Source organism: Mauremys mutica, chromosome 1, assembly GCF_020497125.1.
Source record: "Mauremys mutica isolate MM-2020 ecotype Southern chromosome 1, ASM2049712v1, whole genome shotgun sequence".
Lineage (NCBI taxonomy): Eukaryota > Metazoa > Chordata > Testudines > Geoemydidae > Mauremys > Mauremys mutica.
In genome coordinates, this window is record NC_059072.1 from 235,322,982 (window position 1) to 235,347,935 (window position 24,954).

At 39.7% G+C, this 24,954-nt stretch overlaps 1 long non-coding RNA gene across 10 annotated transcripts in view; it reads right to left on the reverse strand.

Moving 5' to 3' along the window:
* The window catches only part of LOC123351009, a 46,198-nt gene that overhangs the window by 12,222 nt on the left and 9,022 nt on the right, over positions 1-24,954 (reverse strand). For 5 of the 10 annotated variants that reach the window (XR_006573907.1, XR_006573898.1, XR_006573909.1 and 2 more), the window contains 6 exons: positions 19,286-19,413; positions 18,333-18,411; positions 17,636-17,758; positions 16,207-16,330; positions 13,037-13,140; positions 3,473-3,626 (listed from right to left, as the gene is read on the reverse strand). This is a non-coding gene — a long non-coding RNA (uncharacterized LOC123351009). Of the gene's footprint in view, positions 1-3,472; positions 3,627-6,674; positions 7,000-13,036; positions 13,141-16,206; positions 16,331-17,635; positions 17,759-18,332; positions 18,412-19,285; positions 19,414-24,954 lie in introns of those variants that run through there. The other 5 variants (XR_006573906.1, XR_006573901.1, XR_006573903.1 and 2 more) reach the window with 4 other exon arrangements.

Genomic DNA, 24,954 nt, shown 5'->3' on the forward strand with positions numbered 1-24,954 from the left:
TTAGGGATTATCAAATCTGTGATTCACTTCCTGAATATGATAGCACTGAGAACTGATGAATTTTGGCATAACAGATCTCAAATGACTAACCCAGTAAGTGGCCAGGCAAAATTCTCTGTTCTTTCAAAACCTGTAAAATTCATGTGTTTAATCCCTCACAGCAGTGCTTCATGTGAGACTATTCAGCATGGTAGGGAAAATAACCAACATGAGAAGTTCATCAGGGAAAAAATCCACTCATCCAACCTGGAGCCAATGCATATAAAGAGGCAACACTGGTGAGGAATATATTATGTGCTCTACTGGCAGCAAAATCAATAACTTTTCCCACACAAAATGTAACCAGGAGTAGACTTCACTTGAACTGTGCAGAAAAGCAAAATCTATCACAAATCCCAGTTTGTCCACCCAAAAAGAACACCCTATAGAGTACTGGAAGCAGTTACTTTTATGTAGGTTAATACTTTTGTTCTGTCCAAAACCTGTCATTAAAAATATAAATCTGATAGCTAACAGTCATTTCAAAATTTGTCAGTGGTGAAGTCATATAAAGAAACATTTATTGGGCTTAATTTCCTTTGTTATTTTGAACATGTTACTGTTATAGGCATTACAACAAACCTTCATCATAAACATAATTACTGTATTGATTTTGTTTATTGTGTCCCATTTTAGCCACTTGAAATGTTGAGGGGTATGCAAATCCAATTTACTTCAAGAGTCAAAGGTGTGTTCCTGTTTTCTCTCCAGATGTCCTTATTTATGTCTGTTAAGGTTGATTCCCCACTCTGGCACTTCAAGTGCAGAAGGTGGGGGCCTGAAAGGACTTTAAAAATTAATACTGTCCACTTCAGGCTTGTATTAAACTTCCAAGGTTACAGCTTTTTTCTGACCTTGGATTGGTAGATGCTGCCACCACTCAAATGCAAAACCCCTTTGAGAGCCCAGGAAGGCACACTTGGGAATTCCTTCCTGTGGGGTACCCTTAAGAAGAAAACAAAGGAAATGAGCTGTTGCCACCAACTAATTAAACAACACGTGCACAAACCTTTTAAGACACAAAAATTCAATTTTGTTCTTAAAAAAGGTAAATTTTATTAAAAACAAAAAGAAAGAAAATACATTTGGAAACTCAGGCAATTGCTAGATTTAAAAAAAAGCACTTACAAGGATTAAACATTCAGGTTCAGCTTAAAGGTTACAAGGAAAACAAAAGCATTTAGGTTTAGCACAGACAAGTCCACAAGCCATAAAGAAATAAATAATCATGCCTTTCTAGACATTTCTGGATTTACTTACTGTGACAGGGTCAAGCCAGATGGCTACAAGAGAGTGGCCAAAGGTAGATACATTAGCTCCAGGTTAAGCAGGTCCCTTTTCCCTGGGTAAGATAACAGGGACTATTCCAGAACACCGAGGAACTTTCTAGAACTAATTAAGGCAGGCAGGCTAATTAGGACACCTGTAGCCAATTGGGAAGCTGCTAGAATTAATTAAGGCTAATCAGGACACCTGGTATAAAAAGGCTCTCACTCCAGTTAGTGAGATGTGCATAAGGAGCTGGCAATGAGAGGATGAGCTGCTGGAGGACTGAGGAGTACAAGTGTTAACAGACATCCTGTGGTGAGGACAAAGAAGGTGTTGGGAGGAGGCCATGGGGAAGTAGCCCAGGGAATTGTAGCTGTCGTGTAGCTGTTCCAGAAGGCACTCTAGATATCTGCAGTCCACAGGGCCCCGGGCTGTAACCCGAGATAGAGGGCGGGCCCGGGTTCCCCCCAAAACCTCCCAACTCCTGATCCAACACAGGAAGATCTCTGAGGCTAGCAAAATCCGCCAATAAGTGCAGGACCCACCAAGGTAGAGGAGGAACTTTATCACATTACATATTTGGGGTTTTAAATAAGTAGTTTTGAGGTATAATCTGATGATTTTTTATACCTGGCCCAAAGCTTTTTACAGCAAAGTTACTGCCCTGTTTCCTTTTTTTGGGAGAACCACTACAGAGAGACAAAATAGGAGTTTTGTTTCAATTTTAAAAAGTTTTGGCCTTCCCATTGGCTCTTATGGCTGGGTGCTCATTTACTTTCTTTTCCCTATGCATTGAAGTGACTTTTAACCCTTTACAGGTAAAGCAAGTAGAGAACAGCTACTAAGAGGGATTTTATAGCTAACTGGCTGGCTGGGTCCATAAAAGAGAGCTACCCCTCCTCCCCCTTCATTTATCACAATGAAGAGAGGAGGTCTTTTGTTGTTGTTTACTTAGGCCCAGATCCTGCAAAGGGATATGCACTGCTTGGCCCCTGCATGAAGCCTCATTTAAGTCAATGAGGCTTTGGGGTCCATCTATGTGGAAACGATTCCAGGAGAGGAATCAAAATGTTCTGTGGTGTCTGAGGTGGCTTGTTTTATAGCACCTTGACCTCAATGATGACAACTAATTGAGTATACAGTAAAATGGGTTGCAGGTTAGAAGTGAGGATATCGCAGAACTGGTATAGTGCATGCTTATTACAATGCATTACTATTTGCTATACAAATAATAATAATAATGCTTGACAGCTTTGTGTGAATCACTTCTATCCTTCAGTAACTACAATCAGAAAAACAAGAATCCCCAAAGAGGCAGATTCCATGTGCTGTACAGTTAAATACACCATCAAAACATACAACTTTTGTAAAAGTAAGAAACAGTACAGTAATATCAAAAGAGCTTCTGTGAGTCACTATTTCTCCATGTAAATGCTTTTTCCATTACAAGCATAGGCATGAAATACTGAAGTCACTAACATAATGCACTCTCTTGGTTGTCCTTGACAGCCTCCCACATTGCATTTATGGCATATAGCACACATTCCTCTGAGGAGATTCAGAATGTATTTCAAGTAGCGCAGAAGTTATTCAGAGCCAGCTTTTGCATTTGTATGTTGTCAGTTGGCTTTCACTCCTTTGTCTGCTAATACCAGGTAGCAGAGGAGAGGAGTGAAAGACTGGGGTGGATTTTTTTCTCTCCGTTAGAACTTGTCCCTCTCCCTTTCAGCTGAAATAGTTTGACATAAAACTTGATTCACTAAGTAATCAAATCCCCCCAAAAAGAAAGAGGCTCATCAAAACCAGTATATCAAGCAACATGGAAAGAGCAGTGCTTGTTCAACAATTCACAGAAGAGGCATTTTTAGTGTTCTCAAAAATAAGGACACAGACAAAAATCATCACAGCAGTCCAAATATTTGCTTTCTGCTATGCTGCACTAAATCAATCACTGCTTGTTTTTCTTGCCCACTGAGCTAATGGTTTGTTCAGTTTTTGAAAGAATCAACATTAAGGAGAATTGACCAGTATGTGCTTCAGGATCTGCTTCTGTGGTGCTGAGGTTACTTGATTGGATTGAAACAATAATGACTTTATCATATGAAACACGACTTGATGAAAAATAATAATGCTATTACTAAAAATAAAATGAAATAATACTCACTTTCTGTTTGTGTTCATTCCATTTAGGAATGAATAGTTTCTTGAGTTTACTGGAAGATTGGTCCAGTTCAGCTGTCACTGACATCTATGCAAGATTTTCCATTCACTTTAATGGGAGTTGGATCAGACCCTTAATTAGGGAGACCAGATAGTAGCTGTGAAAAAACGAGACAGGGGGTGGGGGGTAATAGGTGACTATATAAGAAAAAGTCCCCCAAAACTGGACTGTCCCTTTAAAAATGGGACATCTGGTCACCCTCTGGGCCACGTTCTGCTTGCCATTAAATGGCTGTAAATCCTGTGTAAACCATTATAATCACTGAGTTATTTGGAGTTTACAGTGCTGTCACGGAGAACAGAATCTGTGCCTCAGTTTACTCTAAAATGGCTTATAATCGTTATTGTACCTCCTTCACAGCAGTGTAACTTGTGAGACCTGCTCATAGTAATCATGTTCTGTGGAATTTGGAGACTGACATGCCATGATTCTTGTGAGGGATAGGGCAATCTTTTATGACTTGAGGAAATGCTAATGAAATAGCCAAAGAGGTAGGAAAAGAACCAAAAGAAGATGTCATTGCAAAGGTCAAGGAAAAAGAAGATTTCAAGGAGTCAGTGATCAACAGTGTCAGAAGGAGTAGTGAGGTAAAGGAGGGTGACAAGGAGTAGATACCCTGAGATTTGGTAGTAAAGAGGTTGTGATAGACTTTGTGAAGTTTGCAGAAATCTTCTTGAGTGAGACCTTGTTAAACATATAAGTTATTTGTCTTATGCCAGACAGAACTTAATTTCAAGTGGCAAGTTATTCATATACCGAATTCCAGACACACATGAGATAGGTTATATTTTTATCATAAAACCTATGTTGGAAATGTCATAATCTTTTAATGAGCAGGAAAGTGGCATTTCAATTTTTTTCTGGGTGAGAACTATAAAACTTTCTATCTTGCCCTAAAATCTCCAAATTCAAATCTGTGTTGGCATAAACAAGTATACTGCTTCTGGAATTCTATCCGTGAGGGAAAACTCTCTAGTCATCATTTTACATGGTCTGTCCATTTTATAAAGGAAAACATATACTTTGTTGATCAGGGTGGCATCTGAGCTGAGGTCTAGTCCCACATCATTTCTAACTGATTTGGCAGAGGTTACACCACTGACAAAATCAGCATATTAAGTTTATCTCAAAGGATTTCTAATAATTTTGTGATTTAGACAGGTATCACCGTGCTTGCCATTTAGAATTTAGCTATTTCTGAGGTGAAACACAGCAGGTAATGAAATACTAGCAGAAATCTATATAACATTTTAAGTCAGAACATTATACATTATAATAGGACATGGATTATAGTGCATATACATGAAGAAGTAGAGATAAGACTTCTAGGTACAAACTTAATTTGGACTTTCTTAATTTTGGTTATTTTATAACCTCACTTAATGTTACTATGAGTTTTTTCTTTTTGTACTGAATATTTTCCTTAACATTTTGACTTCCATGCAATAAGAGACCAATCCTATCCCTGTGTCTTTGGCAATGGAGTTCCCTGGCAACAGAATAGTGCAGTTTCTCTGTGGGAAAGGGGTGGCAAGTTTCCAGGGGATGGCACAAATGGCTAAGCAACTCCTGTATAACGTAGGGTATATCCTGCAGAGGCCAGTTGCAAGGCAGTAGGCAGGGGTGAAGAAGACAGGGTGTGAGTAGCCCAGAAGAGGGATGGAGCAGGGCTCATTGTACACATCTTCCTTTTTTCTGCTTGGAACATGTAAGTGGCTGCACAGCATGAGGTGAAAATGAGGGTTTCTCCCCACTATATTCCATTGCACGTCTTCCCAGCACCCAGTCTGGCTACTTGCCCCAGCTGCTGGCCAGATGGTTTACTCCTGAATGATGGCCAAATGCACATATGCAGCACCAAATGCAGAAGATAGATATTCCTCATCTGCTTGCATCAGGTAATTTGAGATAATGTCATGCCTGGCCTAGTACTGACACTGCGTGGATTTATGGGTGATTCACTGATCCAGTCACTTCAATATATCATTCCTATGAAGTGATTTATAACTACCCTCATTTTGAGGGGAAATTCACATTTCAGAGGGGTAACAAACTTTTTTATTTAAATCGCTGAATATTTTTTCAAAAGAAGTCAATGGGAGATAGATTAATCATTGCAATAGGCACTTAATCGACAGCTTCACAAATGTATAAAAGGAGTGAAACATCAGTGATGCTAAAATAGATGTTCGTTTTATTAAATATAACACAAAAAGGAGACTAAATTAAGATGGTGATTCAGGAGCTGTATGTGTAATGACAACTAAAATGTAATTACTTAAAAAATATAACAGCTTTTGTTACAGGAAAAAAAATCATTCAAATGATGACTGTCTCTGACTATAAATAAATAAACAAATAAACCCCACCAGCCAACCCTGATATTTTTAAATGTTTGCTTGCAGTTTCCTGTAAGGAGGGTTCTGAAACACAAAGTTTTGAACTATACCCAAACTTCCACAATGCTCTGTAGTGTTGAGATCTAGAGTTCAGGTTGAGCACCTCTGTATCTTTCTTGTGATAGTGAATTTTTGTACAGCAATTTCATTTCCACACCTGGTCTTTGGTAGGGCATTTACTACTTTTGTGAAGCTAGGATCAAATGTTAAGACTTCGTGTTTACTGGAAGTATGTCTGACATTAAGCTACTGAGTAAATTAAAAAAAAATATAATACAAAGATCATTAAATGTGAAACCTGTTTATTTAATAAAAGCTTCTGTTGGTAAAAGACTGAGGACCCAGTCCAAAGCCAACAGGAGTCTTTCTGTTCACTTCAGTTGACATCAGTGGAATTTGGAAGCAGGGCCATAGGACTTGAATATAGAAAAAAAGTGCTGGAATGCCATATCTTCACATCACCATCACACCTGCCTTAATCCCCTCCAGGACATTACTGGTATGAAAAATCTCCTCTATAATTGGCCTAGAGATTCTGCTGAACTGAAAATCCTTCCCCCATCATTTATGGCTATAAACAATTGGGGAGTTACAGTGGCTTTCGTCCCTCAAAATTTAGGGATTACATTAATAACTAAAGGAAACACTGAGTTTAGAACAGAAAAGTGGATACATTTAGTTATAGTACAAAACTACTCATTAAAGTGATATTCAACAACTGGTTTTTATTAAACTCTACCCCCAGCCCCAGATAAAAAGTTGTCAGTGCCCCATTTTTTCATATTAGCCAACCACTCTGCCAGCTTCCTTTACATGTATACACAAATATGATGACTTTCCTATATTCTCCACCACTCTTATCAACTTTTCAAAATTATTTGATCTTGATTTCAGCTTCTGAAATGTTCTTTTCCCCTTTTCCTTTGTATAGTTTTTTCAAGCTGCCATCATAGGGTTTCTGAGTTAGGAGTAGGCATTGTTAAATAATGATTCTTGGCTAAATTCATATCTGCTAGCATATGCATGGACTGATGCAAATTGATGAGGAATAGGCATTCTCCATTCTCGAGGCTGAAGAAGAAAGGAAGGCGAGATGGAGGAGTATTATGACTTTGTTCTGCTCATTCCTATCCTTCCAAATTTACTAGTCATCAGATCCATCCTCATTCCTTAGGATACACCCCTTATCCTGCATTATCTCAGCTGGCAAAGCATTCTTCCATTGTACTACTGACCTGCTAGCTTGACCCACCCCATTTAGAGTGACCTTCCTCCCTCTGTTAAGCCTGCATGGCCAGAAAAGCTACTTCTTTCCCTTTGGTGGCCAGTATGAGGGAAGAGAGTGTGGTTTGGGGCAGGCTAGAAGTGGATAGAACTCATGTACTGGAGATATACTGAACGGTAGCGAGGCTTCCAGCTATCACTAGAGCCTTAAGGGGCTGAGGTCATTGCAAAGACTCCCATTGATTAACTTAAGTGGGAGTGGGATCAGACAATAAGGCTTGGCTCCACATAGGTACTTAGGTGCCTTGGCCCCCAATTTAGGTTCCTAAGTCCTGTTTTTAAGCACTACTGTGTTCCACAAAACTCCCACTCGGCTTCCACCTGACCCTATCGGTGCCTAAACTCACTTGCTGTACAAGTTCTCTAGGTGCCTATATTTCTACCTCTGTTCATGTGCACTAATGACACACTTTAGGCATCCGGACAACTTTTGTCTACTTAAACCCAAGTGTGATCCACAAATGGGGTAAGATATGTGCTGCTTTGCCTAACTCACATGCAGGGCCAACTCTGATATAGGCATGCTTGGAGGCTGCCCAACTCCACACAGTGGTGGGGGCAGCAACTCCCTTATAACCTTTAGCCTAGTGGTGAGAGCACTCCCCTGGGATGTGGGAGACTCCTAGTACAAGTCATCCCTCTGACTGATGAGAAGAAGAAGTCTGAACAGGGATATGCCACCTCTCAGGTGAGTGTTCTAACCACTGGCAATGGAGTGATTCTCACTCTGTCTCTGGCCCAATTAGTCATTTAGTTATTCATAATGCCTAAGTCCTTTTGTAGATTTAAGGGATTGAAGTCAAGAACCAGTACAGTCAGTATGGGCTGGCAGAAAAAAAAAAGTCTAGAATTACAAACCAATTCAAGCCTTAAAGAGTCATAAAGTGCAAAGCTATTGTATAAGATGAGAAGAGTGAATCTGGTAATGTTGACTAAAATTTTTTCTAAAATAAAGCACGTTCCACCATCAAGTCACTAATGGATTTATTAATAAGTAGGTTTCAAATAGGCATTAAAAGTTTGTGATATTTCTCTAGTTCATTTTACCTTATCATTGCTCTTCTAAAATTAACAACAATAACCAACATTTGAGCTGATTGGGCAAATTTCAAGGTATTACTAGTTCTTCTAAATCTTTCAGTTCTCTTCCTATGAAAGCCAGAGAATTCTAGAAGGGATCAAATATTATTTTGGTCCATTCAGTATATATGATCTAGACCACTACATTTAGGTTGCCCTTAATATCAAATAAGTCTCCAATAAGAGTTAATTGGGCTTTCATATCATAGTTTCATTAAAAAAAACCTATTGCTTTGGTAGTGACACGTGAATTTCACTTATTTTAAAACTTTACTCAGTTCCTTTGTGAATTCTGTTTGACAAGTGCATGGTAAAATGCACTAACTTTAGCCTGTTCGCCTGCTGTAATTAATTCTTGTCCCCACTGTTTCTTCAGCTCTGAGCCACTTGTCACTTTGGAGTCAACAAAGTTACTGATATATTTTTAGAACAAGAGACAGAAAGGAAATAAATAGCACAAGTTCAAGATCTCAAACAAAAAGTACATTCTGTGGGTCAAATCTTGAGCTGCTGAAATAAGTCAAAGGAACTACACCAATTTATACAGACTGAGGATATGACCTTCACATCTATATAGGTCCCTTTTACTGACAAACCCAAGAAAGACTTGAGTTTGTTTAATTGATCTGGGAATCTTGCAAAAACAATCTAATTCAGAGTATTTCTGTCAGGTCTGCTTCTGATTTAAATCAGAATTTGGAAGTTCAGAAAGATAAAAATAACTTTTTCCCCTCATCTTTTTGAAACAACAGAACATTTGGCTTGGGTTTTGTTTGAGCAAAGTTTTCAGGGGGGCTGGTGTGAAGATATGGATAATGTGTCCATGCAGCTTATGAATTCCGGCAGATTTTAAGAAGTTATTATGAAATTCCTGTCTTTTTGAATACCTCTATGTGTATGTTATGGAATGGATGTGCTGCTGGACCTGACGGTATTCCACCCACGCTGCTCACAGGTGCCTCGAACGTTGGCCAGTAACCATTGGCTTGCATCAACTGTTTTTAAAAGTCTGGGCATCAGGAAAAGTACCAGCAGAATGGAAAGATGCCATCATAGTGTCTGCACATGAGTAAAGGATCTTGTTCTGAGAGTGGTAACTGCAGGTAGATCACATTGTTATCAGTCCCTGGAAAGGTCTTTGCTCATGTTTTGATTGGTATAATGCAGATACTCTTTAACAGACTTCGTTATCCAGAGCAATGAGGTTTGACTGTTGGGTGGTCAAAAATGGACTGTGACTTTACTCTTTAGCTTGTGGCTGAGCTGCACCAAGAATTTAACTGCTCATTTCACATGGAACATATCAACACTGGAGCAGCTTCTGATTCAGTTGTCAGGTCAACACTTTGACTTACACTGAAATGAGTTAGTGTTCCAGATGTTTTGCTAAATCTGGTGAGCTTCACACTGGTACCAGTGGAAGAATGTGAGATTATTCTCTGCTTTTGCCATGTTTCTGAGGTGTGCAATAGAGAAGCATGCTTGCCTCAGCATTATTCTGTCATGCTAACAACTAGAGATTAGAACTTGGTGCTCCACACATTGGACCCAATTTTTCAGACTACTTAGCATCATATAGCACTTAATATGTTCAAAGTATTGCTCTCATTGACTTCAGTTGCAGCTATGGGTGCTCAGCACTTGGGCAAATGAGACCAAAGGTCAAATCAGGCACCCAGAAAAAGAGGAAGACACAATTAGTAATCACCTGTGAAAAGTCTGGTTTAAGCGACTCGCCCAACATCACATTGGAAACTTTTGGGGAATGCAGGGATAGAAACAGTTTCTCTAGGGCAGCACTCAAATGCCATAATGCTGAGACTGTCCTTTCATTTTCTTCTGCAATCACCTGCCTCATTCACTGTATGTAGGCTTGGAATGATTAGATTTTTGTCAGTGAATGTAGGTAAACATCAATTTCACAGCACGCACACAAACCGATGAAAAACTATTTCCATTGAAATATACAGATAGGCAAAGTAAGAAAAAATGCTGCTTGAGAACTTATTAGAGTTTGATTTATAGATATTTATTTTGTATATTTTCACATGTGGTGTTGGCCATTTGTATTTTAACGATTATAAAACTTTAACTTTTTGAATCACAATGTCTACTGTCATCAAATAATTATTGTTTAATTTCCCACCATAATTTCCCATTTCCCCCCAACTGTGAACATTTAGATAGATAAAAATTGGGGAAAAAAGCTTAAACCCCATAATTTAGGGCAAAGGTAAACAGTTAAGTGAATACAAATCTAAAAAAGATTTAAAATAATCATCAATATTGTCCATCTAAATTATATATATAAAATCTAATTCTGCCAAGCCTAAACATATGCCTTCCTCTTCTGCATCAAATGAAGCTGTCTCCTACAGATGGCAGGCTCTTTCACTACACAACCCTATTTTAAATTCCAGAGCAGGTCTACCCTCTACATTGAAAGAGGCACAGGTTGTTTGAGAGAGAAAATGGTACGTGATCATGTAATTAAAGACTGCATCAAATGCACAAGGAGGGCAACTTCAGGTAGCACAAGCAACTTCCCATCCAATTTGTCCCTGTCCCAGTCCTGTCATTTCCTCTCCACCGCTCCTCATCCCACTCCCATTCTCCTGATTTCACCAGTGCCAGTTTATACACCACATGCTTCTCTTCCCAGTCCAAGTCTCATCTCTCTGGATGCCCTGTCCCAGTACCATTTCCCTCAAGTGTCAGTCTCTGTCTCTCCACCTCCCTCTTCTATTCCTAGTTCCCTGTTCTTAGGTCCTCAGCCAATCTGTCTCTCACCATCCTCCAGTTTCCCCAGTGCCCATGTTCCCCATCCCCACTCTTAGCCAGTCCCAGTGCCCCTCCCTGGGGTCCTTATCCAATCTTGGTCTGACACCCCATCATGCTCCTTGTTCCAGTCTCTTTTCCCAGCCAGTCCCACTTCTTCCATCACACCTTGGCTCCCCATAATGTGTCTCTCTTTCCTTCCTGCACCACTGGTTCCTAGTCCCAGTCTCTATTTCTAACCAGCACCAGTCTGCCCCCACCCCTAGCTTCTTGTCCAATCTGCCTCCCCCACAACTACTGGTTCCCAGTCCTCCCCAGTTTCCCTTTCTGATTCCCAGGCTCTCCCTCAGCTTCCAGTCCCAGTCTACTCCCCAACCCAGGCTTCTTTTCCCAATCTTCTCCCCTTGTGCTTTCCTCAAGGTCCACCTTTTATTCTCTCTGCTTGTGACTTAGGTGGCTTCCTCCTCCATGTTGCCTGGGGCAATCAGAGCTTTGAGACAGCACAGGAGTGTCAGTCTCTCTGCTCTCAGTTCAGGTACCTAGACCCAGACCTGAGCAACCAGGGACTGCAATTACAGCACAAGTCCTGTCCACTCCCCAGAAACCCCTTGCTGGAGCATGCCCAGCATAGATGAGATTTCAGGAAGTTAATCTACAAAGCTCTAGGAAGTCTCTACTGTGTTTGTGAAAACTGAGATTTTTCAAAGCCCTTATAATTTGGCCAAATTTGAGCGGGTTTTCATAGGGATGATGGCAAAAGACACATCTCAAAGGACACCCACTGACAAATTTCAGGTCCCTGCTCTGTTGTATGCAGATGCTAGAGATTTTCAAGAAAAATTTAGCCAGACTTTTTAACATGGATGAAACATATTTTCTCTAAACCTTGTTTCCAGAAATGACTATTGGGTAAAATATTCCAAAAATATTCAGCCTGAGGCAAGCACCCTGCAATTAAAATTTTAGCCCAAGCAGTTAAAATCCTTCAGAATATTTGCAATTGAAAACAGGGTCTTATAATGTGTTGGGCCTTAAATATGCTACTTTGCTTACTACTCTTCCCTTTTATGGGTTATCAGTGTGATAACTCAGTTATCTATTGGATTGAAACTTTTCCACCTTTTCTACCACTGCAAAGAGGTAGGAAGCCACAAGGCACCATGAATGTGGACTGTCACTCGGTCCACCTCTCCTCGATCACACTCCCATAACTAAATTGGAAGAAGAAAGGGGCAGAAGAAGAAACTCTGCTTACTCTGTAAGGTCTTGAATTCTTTCTCATTCAACGACAAATAGAGAAAAAGGATTCTGGCTCAACTTGAGAACATCAGTGTCAGTGCCTTCTAGATGCAATTTTAAAAATTAGACCTGCTTAATACTTTTCAAATGTTGAAATACTGATGTAAAATAGGGGGTGGGGGAGGTCATATGTATTTCCTGTTGTTTTTTTTGTTTTTGTTGTTTTGCCAAGCAATAGAACCGATTGAAATTTCATCAACAGCAAAAGGCAGGAAAACATTTCAAAATAACTTGCCCCATCCCATTATTTCCCTCACTGTTATTCAACTAGTTCTATAAACAATTAAATTAAGGATGGGCCAAGAATATTTTTTGGATATCTTGAAGCCACATAGTTTTATTTCACTGACAGTGAGTTCAATTACACAGTAGTGATAGAATGAATTCAAATGCAACTATTTGTCAATTACTCTCCTAAACTACTCCCGACTACATAAATGATTGGAAGACAGTTTGAGAGGGGACTTTAAAGTCATTTTTTAAAAGTCAGAACAGAACTACCATGGGCTTACTAATATCTATCTATCTATCTATCTATCTTCTTTTTCATTCAGTAGATATCCAAGAGACATCTTGAAAGTGACAAAGAAACAAAACACTGCAGAAAAAGTGAAATGTGGATAAAATCATTTAGACATATACTTTTTCCTTATTTTTGGTCACTCACCGCAACACGAGATTTCTCCAACCACATCCAGAGATGCTATTGGATATTCCCATCAGGAGTACAGCCTTCTATATCTGTGCCTTTCAGGTAATGAGATTTGAAGCCTGCGATATAGGTGGGAAGAGATATAAGGGAAATGGGTGGATTGAACATGTGCTACCATTATGTCTTTATTATTTCCCTTATGCAAAATGTATTTTCCTGATATTCTCCTTTATGTCATTACAACTGTTCACTAATAGCTGAATAAAGTCTCCTTTTAACACAGATAAACTTCTGATTGACCAGCAGGTGTGACTGTTGAACAGCACAAGGTGAACCCTCTCCTCCAGTAGCAGAGCATGTTGTAGTATCACCATATTTGCCCATTGCTGTGATATGGCTGTTTCTTTAATATTTTATGAGCCTATACTAGATTTTGGATCGCTCTTTTATGTGCCTGTTTTTTTCTCTCCCCAGATATTGTATAAACTAAAAAGAAGAGAGAAATATTTCAACAGAAGCCTGATGGTACTATCTGGTGGAATAGCAGTAAAATGGAATTAGATGACCTATAAAAGAGCTTGTTAGGCTAGAAGACATTTTCCTATTCCTATAATTTCTTGTTTTCTGATGTGCATGACTAGGTGTTAGTAGTGTTTTGGAATGGTATATAGTAGGCAGGTCTGAGCTGTAGTAAACCCAGATAGCTTTGTATTTAAACTGCTAGGCACAGACTGATGTCTCAATAATTATTTCTAGCTACTCATCTCTGCATCTAGCTAACAGTAGAAAAGCAAGGAAATCCACATCACAATGGTAATGTTGATGTTTTTTTTTTAAATAATCCATAAAATGCTGTACAAACTCTGCTAGAGGACGTAAGGATCACAATTATAAATTGCCATGTAAACAGTACACATGGGGTTTCCTTGAGAACGTAAGCAGAAGAGTGTTCCCCCAAAGCACCTTCTCTTTGATTTTATCATAGTGATACATCATAGTAACTAATCGATACAGTTTGGAATTTCTACACTTTACAGTTACAACAGTATGGAATTTAAAATCAGAAGCCAGAGCCTCATGGGTGCAAAGCAGTAGCTTTGTGAGCTATGCCACTATATTGGAATATTTTTGTTAGCCCTCAATTCAAATGGAGGCTTTGACTAATTTACAGAACTATTTTGAAAAAGGCAGGATCATAAATTGCCACATTTAAAATACACTAATATGAAACTGACAGTCAGCTATTCTGCTATGAATAGCACCTTTTCCTCTGAGTCTGTGACAAGGTATTGTAAGGAGAAAAAGCATCATTGTCTTGATAGCTCTTTCAGTTTGTTCCTTTCATAGAAAATAAAATGGTTGAAGCAAGTGTCCTACACAAATATCCCAATTTAGAGACTGGTAAATAGTCAAATAGAACAAGGAGGAGAGGGCAATAGAGGTGGAATATCAATATCAGAGTAGGTTTGGGGTCCTTCTGTATAATAATTTGGAGATAATGGAGGAGAGAAAAAGCTCACTAAAGGTGATTAGTGGAAGATTCATGTCTAAAATTATATACTTGGATAGTAACTTGCAAAACAAAGATTGGAGCCCCAGGATAAGGGTGTTGAAAATCAAATAAAATTGAAGACACTTATTAACCTGCCTCTCCAATTGAAGTCAACATAATTCTTTCTCTTGGTTGCAATGGAAGCTGGATTGGACTTCAGTTACATATTGCTGCTGGTTTCCTTTGTAAAATATTTTCCTTTTAAAAGACTATTTTGAAGAATTTTTTTTTAAGACATGCATCACAGACACCTTATGCCAAATCGTGTTTGCAATGCATTCTGGTGCATTACGTGTAATCAGATTGTGTGCAGCAGCTATTCATAAGAGTTTTGTGTAGCATGATTTATAAACACCTGAGGGTCAGGACATTTGGCTTACTACTGTTTCATGGTTACTAGCCAAATGGTTGATTATAAATCTGTGACAGCTCATCAGGCAGTTTTCCAGGAGCCATACAATATGTAAAGCACATGATGACAAAACATCTTGCAATCCATGGTAAAGAATATGAATTAAATCCCACAGAATAATCAGTAAACTGTTCCTTTCCTGCTGCAATGTGCCAGTACAGCTTTCTCTAGGTTTTCTAATATAGAGCTTCATGTCGCAAAAAAGTTTAAAAAAAAAAAGAGTAATATATTGCATTTTAAGATAACTATTTCACTCTCATGCAGACATGCTTTCTACAGTGCTTAAACATGGTTCTTTTCTGTCCTGTGTAATAGCTGGTATAAAGTAACTGATAGTAGTGGTACATATAATGTGTAAACACTTTTGGTCACTGTCAAAACTAGAAGAATTCCTGATGAGTAACATGCAAGATACAACTTTCTGAAATACCACGAGAAAAGGGAGCAGTTCTAACACATTCCAATCAACTTCTTAGATGTCTAAGCAATTTACAGAAAGATTGATATGGTTATCTGAAGAAATATTTAAGGGAAGAAATGGCAGTTCTATTGATCTCCACTCATTAGGCTCTAATTTCCTTAAATCACTCACTCAGATAAGCAAGGCATATGTCTCATCTATAATCCCTTAGCAGCTAGCTACATTCTTGCACCAGTAAAGTATACCACAGTTAGAGACACTGCTGAAAAATTCTTCCAAGAAAACATAGCTCTTAATATAACTGTGGACTTTGGAGGGGTCAGAAATAAGTGTCAGAGGAAGGCATAGAAGTGGAGAGCCACTGACTCCCTGTATGGCTTTTTGATCCAAAAAAAAAACCTGTCAGACTGGAAAAAGAACAGAAGTACTTGTGGCACCTTAGAGACTAACAAATTTATTTGGGCATAAGCTTCTGTGGGCTAAAACCCAGATGCATGGAGTGGAAAATACAGTAGGAAATACATGCATCTGATGAAGTGGGTTTTAGCCCATAAAAGCTTATGACCAAATAAATATATTAGTCTCTAACGTGCCACAAGTACTCCTCGTTGTTTTTAATTATACAGACTAACATGGCTACCACTCTGAAACCTGTAAGACTGGAGTTTCATACATACATTTTTTCCTTCCATGGGATTTTCCCCAAGAAGGAAATCAGTTTATAAAGACTTATAAGGATAAGAAGGAGAAGAAAACAGTAAAAACAGCAACATTAGTATCAAAATTATTTCAGTCCTCACAAAGTTCTGTGCTTAACTTTCTGATCTGGGATGCTGGTGATGTGGATTAAGGTCCCAGCTTTTCAGAGACTTCCTATATGACTTTAGATCAGTCCATTCACAGGTCTGTGCCTAAGTTCCCCATCTGTAAAACAGAAATAATACTTCCCTATCTCACATGGGTGTTATGATGAGATAGCTTCTGCATTAACGATTGTTCGCTGGGACACTTATCCTCATGCCAGTGTTCCTCTGCTAAAACAAACAAACAAAAAACCCCAGACTGGTTCTATTTTCCAAAGTTATCTAACTGTAAGCCCCTAATTCAGCAAAGCACTTAATTTTAAGCATGTGAGTAGTACCCTCAACTGCAGTGGGACTACTCACATGCTTACAGTTAAGGGCATGCTGAAGTGTTTTTGCTAATAAGAATGAAAGATGGGAAATGAATATTCATGGCATGCAGTTGTATTTGTTCCATTATTTTTATGTTATAGGCTTCTCTATGGCAGTCATCATCACTGTATTAGAGAATGTCATAAATATTAATATTGCCATTGGGTTTCCCCTCTCCTTGATACCTGAGATACTACAGAAAATTAACATTCTGATCATATGATGGCCTCTATGATGACAGCTATGATAGGTTCTTGAGTCAAGTTAGGGAAAAAAACCCAATAGCTATTAGTTTGGGACGTGAAGGTTTGCCCTGATGCATTGAGCCATAAGTCTCTTCGGGTTTCCTTTTGTGAGTTTGTGGTTGTTTGGACAATAAATGGAGCCAGAAACAAGTGCTGATTTGGGTGTGGCTGATAATTCCTCAGGCTGGTGAGCAATGTTGCCAGTGTACAGGCACTCAAACGACAAGTCCCAGGAGAAACATTTCCAAATTGAAATATTTAGGCTTTCAGCCAAAAAATTTTGGTATTTGAATTTCTGCTGAAAAACTGAACTTTGCTACAGGAATTTCTTTGTTTACCAGCTCTGCCACAGAATAATTTTTTGGAATGTACACAATGTAGTTTAAGTCTGTGATAGGTATTGCTTATTTCTTGGCAAGATTTAATTAGTGTGCAAAACACCCGTGCATCAGAATGTTAGGATGCTTACAGCAGAACAGTGGTTTAATCTATTTTAGTGTATTTTTGGCATTTGAGCAAATGGCAGATATAATTCTTTTCTGAGCTTTTTTTGGATGACTGTTTCAGTAACTTGGACACACTATTCTGCAATTTTCTTTTTCAGACATAGAATCAATATCACTGAGTAGGAACACATTTTTACCTGTATTGATGACTCTAATCATGGATGGAACTTTTCTCAGGGGTGGTAGTGCACCACAGAAAAATAATTCCACCTCAGAATGTATTATCTTTTTCACCTGAATGCCTTAGGCCCAGGGATAGAGTAACATGTATCTCCCCTTAACTCATTCATAGCATGCCCACACCTGCCAGTGATTTGCTTGGTCTCCATCCTCTTCCCCTCCATGGACTCTGGACTCATGAAGAGACCTCCATGATGTCTGGATGTGGTGGGGGAACAATGCTGCAGAGATTCAGAGTCTGCTGACCTGATGTGAAATAGTTAGAGATCCATGGGAGACTCTTGTTAATGTGGGGGATTATCCAGTGTGCTTAGTTCAGAAGTCTCTACATACTAGCTATGAATTCAGAAGATGGGATATTATTAAGTTATTTGTAATGGGAGTGTATCTTTTTAATTAGTGAGTTTGCTCCCTTTTCATAGAAAAAGAATGTCAAAAGTTTGCCCAGTTTTGCAGGGTTGTACATTTCCTCTTCTAATCCACCAATTGAATGAAAAAGTGAAAAATTAAGGCACCAAAGTATTGAAACAAACAATTTCTCCAATTCTGAGTGCTGACAAATAAACAATGGTAATATCTTTGTGCTATGAGTATGTATACAATAGATATTTAGTAATCTGTAGCACACATCAGATGTTTTACCTTGCAAGCTGAGCATGAAATACCTTTATTTATTTATGCAGTAAGTGGAAAAACTTTAATAAACAAAATATTTTGCTGTCCTTCTTGATGATCTTCATTCCTCTTGTTTTTCTGTTTCTGTTTTATGCTATGACAGTGATATATTACAAAGTGATAGGTATGAGAACCAGAGGATTACTTTAAGGAGAGCTCTCTAGGCGCAGAGATGGATTGGCTGATTCACCCGTATTCTCTAGGGTTCTGACCCAAATTGCTCCCTGGAAAAAAAATCAATATATTTTTCATAAATGTTATTAAAAGTAATAAACAAGTAAGAATAAAATAAAAAAATATCACTAAGGCTGAACTGTTAGAAATTCTATCAGGCTAATTGAGTTAAATCACAGTTATCAAAAAGGTCAAAATAACATTAATTAAACAAGCTAACAGCAACGTTGGTTTTATATCATCAATTTAGTCAAAACACATTAACACAGCAAGTAATTACTTCTCAGTCCTAAAACAGGGAGTTCCATAGAGGAGTTGTTCTTTTAGCTATAAACAATCAAAGAACTTTTTATTCAGAGTGATGACCCAGTCATTAGCTGGGTAAATATTTTAGTATAGAAGTCAAACTGGCTCACACCTTAGAAGCCAATTAGCATTTTTTCTCTTGGAAGTTAACTGTACCTAGTGGCTAATGTATTTCCTTTCATCTCATCCCCTCTATCCCGAACAAAGCAACCAAACAAAAGCCTCCCTCTGCAGAATGTGTAAGCTTTACAAGGTACTTACATTGATAAGAGAGAATTTAGCAGCTTTTTCACTGGACAGTGGCAGCTTTGTTTCCACAAAGAATGAGCTAAAGACTAAAAAACATACTCAGTGTAATGATTTTTAAGGTCAGAAGATTTTTTAGGGTTATTTTAAAGAATATTCTGAGGTTCCTTCCTGGATGTAACATACACAAGCATCCAACCACACCACATTCATACCCTAAACGTAAATAACTTTTGGAAAGGCTCAATTAAGATAAAGGGAAAAAGGAACTTATATACGGTAAAAAGGTTTAAACTTCTTCAGCTCTTCAAATGATGTGGTATAACAAGCTGTACTGCTGTCATGGAACAGACAGTGTCTTCTGGCACTTACTGCTTCTTACTGGCAAGTGTCTTTGGATTCACAAAGGACAGGTACCAGGTGCAGGTGTTGTCTTCTTTCCCTCTCGATGCTGTTGGTTTCAGAGACTTAGAAGGTCAGTCTTGTGGTGAACGGTGACCCTGAAGACACATACTCTGCTCAGTGTGTTCCTTGATCTGATTCTTATAGGGCATGATTTGCCCTTACTCTGCCTCGCAACACCTTCTTTTGGCGCTGCAGGCAAATCAGGGGTGCATGGATGACATGGTCCAATCATAGTGTCCTGGATATGAACAACATGATCCAATCATATTTCACTGACCAAATGCTGGCCTGTGATCAGTAATGAAAGTTCCTTTTTGTCTGAAAGCTCCTTAAGATGCTTTTCACTGTAACTGAAGACAAAGGTGGCTTCAAAGAAGACAATACTTGATGCAGTATCTTGGCAGCTATACCAGTTTATATCTCTGGGAAAGATGTCCAGTTTTCACCATGCACTATAAGTGTCTCGTGTAGATTTAAACAAATTCTCTAAAAAGAATTAATTGTCCGTCTAACCATTCATTTGCTCCACTTTAACACACATCCATTCTAATTCTCAGAATAAATCTACCCAGAATAAACCTAAATATAACTTGTGACAGCTGTCAAACGAGTGCTTTCATCAACAGGATTTGGGAAACTGGTTGACTAACTGAATGAGAATTTGCAAGACTTAAAGGAATTAAGAGCTAGATTCATCAAGAGACGTAGATATTGCAACACATAACTTTTAGGCAACTTGCCTAATTGCCACCCCTATTAGGCAGAGAGGGGCACCTATCTCTGCTTGGAATTTTTAGACATGAATCCTTTCCTAGAGGCAGGCACTTAATCTTTTATATATAGACACACAAAATGTAAAAAAATTCCCCTCCCTGCCTGATGGGACGCACTGCATTATGGGTCTTTTTCAGTCTCTCCTGTTGAACCTTTCCCACTGTATTTAAAATAATAAAATACTGTTTGCATCCTTTGCCATATCAGGCAGAGGAGGTAATTGAATGCAGCCTGGGTGAGTGCCTTAACCATTGGGCTAAAGCTTCTAAGGGAATCAGCCTCCTCCAGCTATTCCATTTAGTGTGGGGTAAGGTGTTTTACGAGAATGCCTGCTGAATGCCTGCGGGTGAGATAAGTGGGGCAATGCCTAGTTTGAGGATTCCAATGGGGATTAGGTGTGAGATAGTTGCCTAGACTTCACATCTGACGCATCTTGCACATGCTTGTTTGCAGAAACTTAGGGAGACGCTGAGCAGGGTTTTTGAAGACCTCAGTGGCACCCAAATGTTGGGCTTAGGCACCTATGTCCTTTTGTGGATGTAGCTCTGACTGTCTGGGTGAAAGTTCACCAACTGTGATGGAGGCAAGACCTTAATTATGTTAAAGGTCGGGGCCTATACTCCATTTCAAAGCAAAAATCTGCTTAATAGTTTAAAATATAAATTCTATTTTAAATAAAGTAGTTAAAGATTATATATTTACAGATTATCTCACACAGGGCAACTTGGCTAGCTAGTACAGTCTGTCTTACAACGTTCATAAAGTTGTGCATACTGACATCCTTGCCCTGAATAGTCTTTGTCTGGTAATAAACTCCTTTATCTGATTATTAATATAACAGAATGTTAAAGCAGGTATCTTTTCTATGCTTGTTGGTAAGAGTGAGCAGCAGGTGTTTCTGATCTGCTTTAACTATATTATAGTGAAACATTAAACCTCCAGTGTGATTCTGACAGCAGAATCTAGCACACTGAAAACTTTGAATGTTATACTGTTGTCTAGCACTGTATATGGAAAGGTCAGAGTTGTCGGACTTTTGGCAGTACCGTGCACTACAGTACATTAGGAGTCAGAAGATATTAAGCATTGTATTTTGTGATACTTCTTTCCAAGGCAGCTAGTCAGGACTAATCTACACTGGCAACGCAAAAGCGCTGCCATGGCAGCACTTTAATGTGCCTTGTGTGGTCATGGCACATCGCTGGGAGAGACCTCTCCCAGCACTCTGATAAAAACCACTTCAATGAGGGGTGTAGCTCCCAGCACTGGGAGCCTGGCTCCCAGCACTGGGGCACTGTTTACACTGGTGCCTTCCAGCAGTGGTTCTCAAAGCCGATCCGCATCCCTCGGAGAACCGCGGCCAGTGGGAGCCACGATCGGCTGAATCTGCAGATGCGGCAGGTAAACAAATCGGCCTGGCCCACCAGGGGCTTTCCCTGAACAAGCGGCGGACCAGCTTTGAGAACCACTGCCTTACAGCACTGCAACTTGCTGCGCTCAGGGGTTGGTGGGGGTGGGGGGATGTTTCCCCACCCCTGAGCGATAAAGTTGCAGCACTGTTAATTGCTAGTGTAGACAAGCCCTTAGGCCTGGTCTACACTGGGTGGGGGGATCGATCTAAGCTATGCAACTTCAGCTATGAGAATGACGTAGCTGAAGTCAACGTATCTTAGATTGACTTAGAATCACTTACTTCGCATCCTCGCGGTGTGGGATTGATGGCTGCTGCTCCCCCGTTGACTTTGCTTCCGCCTCTCGCCAAGCTGGAGTTCAGCAGTCGACGGGAGAGCGATTGGGGATCAATTTATCGCGTCTACACTACATGCGATTAATCGATCCACGATAGATCGATTGCTACCCACCAATTCGGCGGGTAGTGTAGACGTACCCTTACGCTCCATAGGCAGGGGAGAAAGTTGCCATGAGAAATTTAAAATGCACAATTATTCCTTTGATCATTTAAAATTGTAATTAGAGATGTGTCCAAGAAGATTTATTTGGATCACTAATCCCAAATCCAAATTCCAACACCCAAAAGTATCTGGAATTTTGAATTAGTCCATTTGATAGATTGGAACTGACAATAAAATTTGTATCTACTTCCAGGTTCCGCATTTAGTCACCTCCAAAGTGTTGAGGATGTTAGAATCTAAGATTTTGATTTGGGCCCCTCTCTAATTCTAATCTCTTTAGGACAAAGGACACATCTCTGCCTTCTGAAATGTGGTTTTTGTTTGTTTGTGTCTGTTTGTTTATAAGGGAATTTGCATTTCAAAGTGTGTGAACACATCTTTTCTTTTAAATTACTTCAAACAACTCAGATAAATAAATTAAATAAGCTGCAAATCTAGTGCATAAAGACTTTTCTCTCTTCTGTTAACATGAGGGCTCACACTCAAAATATCTTTGAGCAATGTTATAAGAAAGCATTAACAGGAAACTGAGACCTATGTCTGTCTGCCTACTAAAGTTGCTTTGCTGTCAGCATTACTGTAGGGAGTTTGTTTTCACAGCCTGACGGTACTGCACTGAACTTTCAATGTGTGACATGAGATTTAGGGAGCTGAGATCCACAACACATCTTTTTTTTTTTTTATCACTATTAGATTCTTTAAATAGTTTGGAGTTGAATTCAGGAGCAGCAGCAGCACAGAAGTCAGCAAACAGAGCTGAAAATAGAGGAGTTTGAGTAGAGAGCTGTTGGAGAAGAAGGATGAAGGCTGGTGAATTGCACTAACACCAGGAAGAGGCTGGTCTACATGATTGGGAACTCCCCACTAAGAATAACGGACAGGCCTATCACCAGAGCTGATCTGAAAAATAGAAGGGCATGTTGTCTGCTGGGAGCTAAGATACAGTATGTGGACTTGAGTCTGAAGAGGATCCTAATGGAAGCAGGAAAGAATCCACTGATTGTCCTTCATTTGGGAACACATGATACTACTAGATTCTTTCTGAAACACATCAACGGACACTATACCAGGCTGGGGAAGATGCTTAAAGAAATGGAGGCTCAGGTGATCTTCAGTGGCATTCTACCTGTCCCTAGAGGAGGAGAGAGAAGACAAGGAAAGATTATGAAGATCAACAGCTGGCACAGACAATGGTGCTATCAGGATGGCTTTGGGATGTTTGACCACTTGGAGGCATTCATGGACAGAGGACTGTTCTCATGAGATGGACTCCACCTGAATAGGGAGGGAAATAGACTTCTGGGGTGGAGGCTGGTGTAACTGATTAAAAGAGTTTAAATTTGGAATTCAGGGGAAATAGTTGGGAGATGCTTGTGTAATCGCCACACCTGATTCTAATATAGAGAGGGAGAAAAATCAAGTATGAGAGGATACAGCAATGGAGAAAGGGAAAAAAACGGGGTAGAAGAATGTACAATAAGAGGAAAGATAGTGCCAATACCAATGACACTAACAGTCAGGTAAGCAATAATGGCTGTAGAATGACTGTACCTAATCCGGCAAGGAATCTGGATGAAGCCCAGCAGAAACAATTAAGATGTCTGTACACCAACTGCAAGGAACCTGGGTAACAAAATGGAGGCACTAGAACTACCGGTAAAGGAAGTGAAATCAGGGCCGTCCAGAGGATTCAGGGGGCCTGGGGTAGGGCCGGGTCTTCAGCGGCAATTCAGTGGCAGGTCCCTCTCGGAGGGAAGGACCGGCTGCTGAATTGCCGCCGAAGAATGAAGCAGTGGTGGTAGAGCTGCCGCCGATGGCGGCTTTTTTTTTCTTTCTTCCTCTCCCCTGCCCCCCGCTTGCAGCGGCACTTGTACTCACTGGGTGGCACTCCGAGGCTTCAGCAGCACTTCAGTGGTGGGTCCTTCACTCGCTCCGAGTCTTCTGCTGCACCGAAGGACCCTCCGCCTAAGACCCGGAGCGAGTGAGGGGCCTGCCGCGGAAGTGCCGCTGAAAACCCGGAGCGACTTGCGGGGCCACTGCGGGCCCGGGGCAAATTGCCCCACTTGCCCCCCCCTCAGGGCGGCCCTAAGTGAAATTAAAAATTATAGTGATGACAAAAACATGGTGGAATAGTAGTGATGACTGCAGCACAGGTATTGAAAGGTATGTTCTGTTCAGGAAAGACAGAAATAAAGGTAAAGGTGGTGGAATAGCATTGTAGTTTAATAGTGAAGTAGACTGTAAGGAAATTAGAAGTTATGGAATGGATAAAACAGGATCTGTTTAGGCCACAATCACTTTGGAGAAGAAAACTAACAGAGGTTGCACTGGGATAGTGTTTGTGGTATGCTACAGACCCCCAGGATCCAATTTGGATATGGATAGAGACCTCTTTAATATTTTAATGAAATAAATACTATTTGGAATTGTGTGATCATAGGAGACTTTAATTTCCCAGGTATAGATTGGCGGACAAGTACTACTAATAATGGTAGGACCCAGATATTCCTGGGTGATAGCTGACAGATTTCTTCACCAAATTGTCACCAAATCAACAAGAGATGATGCCATTTTAGATTTACTTTTTATAAGTATCAATGGCCTCATAGAAGAACTGGTTGTAGAGGACAAACTTGGTTTGAGTAATCATGAGCGAATTCAGTTTAAAGTACATGAAAGAATAGGCAAAAATAGGTCTGCAACTGGAGTCCTTGATGTCAAAAGGTCAAACATAAAAAAATTAAGGGTGGTAGTTAGGAAGTGGATGGGAATGAAGAAGTCAAGGATCTGAATATGGAGAATGCGTGGGATTACTTTGAGAAAAAGTTGTAGAAACTATCTGAAACCTGCATCCCAAGCAAGAGGAAAAGATTTTCAGGTAAAGGTTGCAGACCAAACTTTTATATAAAAACAACAAGGAGTCCAGTGGCACCTTAAAGACTAACAGAT